Source organism: Haemaphysalis longicornis, unplaced genomic scaffold, assembly GCF_048455015.1.
Source record: "Haemaphysalis longicornis isolate Haplotype H1 unplaced genomic scaffold, Haemaphysalis longicornis Haplotype H1 scaffold_2, whole genome shotgun sequence".
NCBI lineage: Eukaryota > Metazoa > Arthropoda > Arachnida > Ixodida > Ixodidae > Haemaphysalis > Haemaphysalis longicornis.
The window spans coordinates 38,841,913-38,847,912 of NW_027526295.1; the positions used below are offsets into that span (position 1 = coordinate 38,841,913).

The 6,000-nt window shown below is 48.9% G+C and overlaps 1 pseudogene; it reads left to right on the forward strand.

The window, feature by feature from the left end:
- Positions 1–5,797, forward strand: part of LOC144167912 (uncharacterized) — a 28,381-nt pseudogene extending 22,584 nt beyond the window's left edge.
- Positions 5,798–6,000: the final 203 nt, after the last annotated feature.

A 6,000-nucleotide genomic window follows, 5' to 3' on the forward strand; every position in this document is an offset into this window, starting at 1 on the left:
TGTCAAAAACAACTTAACGGCTCGAACGGCAATATCCCAGATTGCCCCGCACGGGGCACCTTGAGTATTCATGGTGATGGTGAGCAGCGACACCGCAGACCCCGAGCTCCCAACATAAGCCGTGTCCAACCGTGGCGAGGTGTTTAAAGGTGAAGGGTGGAAGCCTTAAACGGTGGCCGTCGGAGCCTTGGTCAAGCTCCGGCCGATGGGCTCCCTGCCCGTCTACCAGGCAGGGAGCTCCGGGACCTCTTTGACTACCAGGGTAAGGTCAAAAGAGAAAGTACCCCGGACTCCCTGCTTTTATACACTGCTTTATGATATTGTCTAAACCCCCCCCCCCCCCCCCCACTGTGATCGGTCCCTGAAAAGGGGCCGCACCGAAGTATCCTTTCCGCCATTGCCGTCGTTACACTTTCCGGAACCGGATCATTTTTCTCAATTTCTTGTCATGGAATCTTTCAATCCAACCCACCCTCTTGCATCTCAGTCAGTCTTTTTGATCGCCAAGTATCTTGAAGCAATAGTAGGAAAATCGTATAAGTGCAAAAAACAAAGGTCTGGTGAACTCTTAATTGAAATAAATGACAAGCAGCAGTCTGCAAAGCTTCTAGCTCAGACTAGACTGGCTGATCTCGACATCAGGGTCACACCCCATCGGAGCCTCAACAGCTCGCAGGGTGTGATATCCGAGACAGACCTCCTGAACGAAATGAATGCGGATCTCCTTGCCGGCTTTAAGGATCAGGGCGTCACTGCCGTGAGACGCATCACTATCCGTAGAGACGACAAGGAGATTCCCACCAAGCACATCATCTTGACCTTTGACCGCGAGTTCTCCCACAGCATATATATGCAGGTTTTATCCGGTGCTCAATACATCCGTACATCCCGAACCCGCGGCGCTGTGTTAAGTGCCAGCGGTTCGGGCACGCTACGAACTCTTGCCGTGGCCGAACGACGTGTGCAAAATGCGCGGCGCACGATCATCCTAGTGACAACTGCCAATCTGAAACCCTCACTTGTGTAAACTGGGGGGGGGCCGCATGCGGCATACTCCCGCAAGTGCGAAAAATTCCAACTTGAAAAAAAGATAATAAACATTAAGGTAACCGAGAACATCACATTTCCAGAGGCGAGAAAGAGGTTCGCCTCTTTCCCTTTAGGGAGGTACGCTGACGCGGCTCACCGGGGGGCGGAGCGGCGTCTGGTGTCCACAGGGACCCAGTTCAGCGAGTCTGACCTGGTCCCGCCCCCTCCCCCCGCTGGGTTGCCTCACGCAGCCCAACCCGGCACCACGCCACTTGCTGAGGTAGCAGCGGTTGTGGCGCAAACCACTTCTGTCGGGACCGGTGCCGCTCCCGCCTCTGTCTCCCCGTCCTCCAGTGCATTGGAGGGTACCGAGGTGATGGACACCACTGGCCCCGCACCGGTTCCCACCGCACCGCCCGTGCCACCTTTGGCGCCCCGGACGCCCTCGACGGTGGCGGCTCAAACGAAGGGCTCCCGAGGGGGGGCCAAGTCTGGGGGGCCCGGTCCGTCGGGCACCCCTCGGACATCCGACGACGAGATGGATGTCGGGCCGTTCCTGCCTGCAACGCAGCGCAAGGAACGCGTCCCGACGCCAAAGCCTCCCGACAAGCCAAAAAAAAGGCGAGAGTCACAGCCTCGAAAGACGACACATATACAAACACGCACACTCCAGTAGCTCTCACACTAAATAATGGGAAGATAAAACATTATTCAATGAAACTGTAGAGGCCTTCTTAAAAATGTTGACGATGTATACGAAATTCTGCATGCTAATCAGCCAAGTGTAATGTGTGTTCAGGAAACACATTTGAATTCCAAGCACACAAATTTCTTGAATAGTTACATGGTCTTCAGAAAGGACAGGGATGGCTGCACACACTCTTCTGGCGGTGTGGCCCTAATTGCCCGGAAATCCTCAGCTTGCCACCCTGTCACTCTGAACACTGTCCTTGAGGCTGTAGCAGTTCGAACAATATTATTTAATAGTTTGATAACGGTATGCTCAATATATATTCCTCCTGATCATGCACTTTCAAGCTCTGATTTCGAGGCGCTGGTCGACCAGCTGCCCGAACCATACATACTAACAGGCGACCTTAATGCGCACAATTTTCTTTGGGGCTCCTCCAGAACGGATGCCCGAGGTTGCCTGATAGAGAAGTTCATTACATCCTCCGGAGCATGCCTCTTCAACAAAAAACAGCCTACATACCATAACTTAGGACACAATACATACTCTCATCTTGACTTGGCGATTGGTTCTGCAGTTCTCTTTCCATGTCTTGAGTGGGGCGTGGGCACGGACCCATATGGTAGTGACCACTTCCCCACATCCCTAACATACATAGGTAAAGGCCCATGCAGTCCATCTTCCTATAACAGGTTTAATGAATCAAAAGCAAACTGGAGTACATTCACAGAAACATCTAAACTATAAATCACAACCATAAAACACCTACACGTTGAGGAAGCAGCCCAACTCGTCACGGCGCACATAGTCGACGCCGCCGAAAAGTCCATGCCCCAGGCCTCCAGTGCGTCCCGCAACCCAAGGAGGCCCTGGTGGGGCGAGGACTGCAGGCGGGCGCGAGAGGACCAGAACAACGTGTGGGGTGTCCTTCGCCGGTACCCCCCGTCAGATAACCTAATTTCTTTTAAACGGGCAAAGGCTTTTGGGAAGCGAGTGTGTCGTGAGGCAAAAAGGGAGAGTTGGCGCACCTTTCTCACTTCCATCAACTCATACACTGACACACACAAAGTCTGGACACGAATACGAAAACTAAAACGACAACAGACACACAGCCTGCCCCTGGTTAGTACAACAGGGGACACAGTGGAAAACCAGGCTAACACGCTTGCACAACACTTCGAACACGTGTCCAGTTCAGCAGACTACACCAACACTTTCATTAAACACAAAGCATCATGTGAGAAGAAGTCCTTGCGAGACACTAATAAGTCGAACTCAACCTATAACACCCCCTTTTCACTTCATGAGCTGAAGGTCGCACTTGGCACTTGTAAACCTTCAGCTCCAGGTGCAGACAGGATTTCATACACAATGATCAACACTTACATGCAGACACGCTTGAAACACTTCTTCACCTCTACAATAAAATATTTCTTTCGGGGCACTTCCCACGCTCTTGGAGGGAGGCCATAGTAGTGGCTTTCCTAAAGGAAGGGAAGGACCCTTCCTCTCCCGCCAGTTATCGCCCCATTGCCCTGACAAGCTGCCTGTGTAAGCTCTCCGAGAAGATGGTAAACAGGAAACTCGTGTACTTCTTAGAGTACAACGGTCTTCTCGAGAGCTGCCTGGCGGGCTTTAGGGTGGGGCGATGTACGAACGATCAACTGGTTGCGTTAGAGTCATATATTAAAGATGCTTTCATTCATAAGCAGTACTGTATGACACTATTCTTTCATCTTGAAAAGGCGTACGACACTGCTTGGCGGTACGGCATCCTCAGCGATTTGAAGTTTTTTGGTATGTCGGGTAACATGTGGAACACGCTTGCCAGTTACCTCTCTGAAAGAACGTTTCGCGTGCGTGTTGGAACTGCACTCTCTAGAGTTCATGCGCAGGAAAACGGTGTTCCGCAAGGTGGAGTTTTGAGTTCAACTTGGTTTATTGTAAAAATGAACTCTCTTCGGAAGGCTCTGCCACCAACCATTTCCTGCTCAATCTATGTAGACGACGTGCAATTATCCTTTAAGTCTTGTAACCTGTCTATCTGCGAGCCCCAAGTCCAGCTTGGTGTTAACAAGCTAGCTGGCTGGGCAGATAGCAACGGTTTTAAATTTAATCCAGTGAAGTGTACTTGTGTTCTGTTTTCGAAAAGGCGTGGCATTCGGCGGGATCCAGACATCAAACTCAATTGTGTCTGAATTCCAGTCAGAAATGAACACAAGTTTTTAGGTGTAGTCCTTGACGAAAAGCTCTCGTTCATTCCACATATAAAACAACTTAAACATAAATGCTTAAAGGCTATGAATATACTCAAGGTTCTCTCCCACTGTTCATATGGTGCTGACAAGCAACTCCTTTTACGTGTTTTTACTAGCCTGATAGGTTCACGATTAGACTATGGAAGTGTTGTTTATGGGTCAGCAAGTAAGACATCCCTCAAAATGTTGGACCCAGTGCTTCATCTGGGGCTCCAGCTGGCATGTGGCGCTTTCCGGACTAGCCCGGTCGAAAGCCTCTATGTGTAGTGTAATAATTGGAACCTACAACGTCAGCGAGCATACACAGATCTCCTGTTTGCTTTTAAAATTTCATCTATGCCACACCATCCTTTTAAATCAGCTTTTTATGATACGTCTATGACTGCACTACTCCTAAACCGACCATCGTTCTCTGCGCCCTTCTCTTGCAGAGTTAGAGAGGAAGCGTCAGAGCTTTCTGTCTCCTTTTTAGACACCATACAAAGTTCTCAAACAGATTTAATACCACCATGGCATCTCCGTCCTGTATCATGCGACACATCTTTCGCACAGGTAGATAAAAACCGAGCTCCCACGTGTGCAGTTCTGCAGCACTTGTATTTGCAGCAGAAGTACCAATGTTCTGAATTTTATACGGACGCCTCTAAAACTTCCACCTCGGTGTCCTGCGCGGCGCATGGGCCCGGCCTTAGTGTCACGAGAACTCTTAACAGTAATACAAGTATCTTTACGGCAGAGGCTTATGGTGTACTTCTGGTTGTTAATCATATCCTTCAAAGCCACATCCTGCAATTCATTATATATACAGATTCTCTCAGTGTTGTGCGGGCGTTGTCGTCAACAAAGTCTTCAAAAAATCGCGTTATAAATTTAATAGTCAAGGGTATTATGTCTGTGTATGTACGCAAATTTGAACTGGTTCTTTGCTGGGTCCCTGGCCATTGTGGTATAGCCGGGAACGAAGCAGCGGACCGAATGGCTGCTGCTGCTACACTCTCGAATACAGTAGACATAACCACATTACCCTACACCGACGTGAAACCACACATCAGACAACAACTTCGCAAAACATGGCAAACACACTGGAGTGAACAAACAGACAACAAGTTACATGTAATAAAACCTCACTTGGGACCATACACCACCGACACACGCAATAGATACACTGAAGTCGCCTTGGCCACATTACGGATAGGGCACACTCATGCAACGCACTCCACCTGCATCTCCAAGACCTCTGTGCAGCAGGTGCGGAGAGGCCTTATCTGTCTTGCACATACTAATCACATGCAAGGCACTTTACACAACACGACACAAACACTTCAAAGAACTCTACAGACAACATATCTCACTACAGCCATCGCTGTTTCTAGGTGACGAAGCCATTGTTTCTGTTAAACGTGTGTTTGAGTATTTGTCAGACGTTAAGTTTCTAAACCTCATTACCTATCACGCATAATCAAATCTGGCCCTATACACCAGCCATCACCATTATCTGTAACTGATTTTATTATGTTCGGTTGACATGTTTTTTTTACCTACCTTTTTGTGGTAACCACTTCACTTCATTAAATAAACTTTCCTCCGGCGCTCTTTGCCCTTATTCGGCCTTGCGCCATAAAAAAACCAACCATTATCATCAATATCCCAGATTGGTGACATAACCTCGGACGGCATACCTCTTCCCTCTATAGGCACCCTACAAGGCTCAGTTCTGTCACCACTTCTTTTCAAACTTGCTCTGCTAAACACCCCTCTGCAACCTGCACAGGTTGCCAATTTAAGACACTTCATCTACACCAACGATTTTACCCTGTAGTCAGGGGGCAGTGACATCCTAATTGAAGACGCCATACAGAACGGGTGCCCGAATCGCGCTGACCAAGCGCGCAAGGTCGGATAAAATTGCTCCCCACATAAATCACAACTACTTGTCTTCCAGCAAAATGTGGTTAAAAAACGCCTCCCAGTACAACAGTCCACGTTGGGAACGTAGAAGCGTTGGAGATGCGTAGCTTTAAA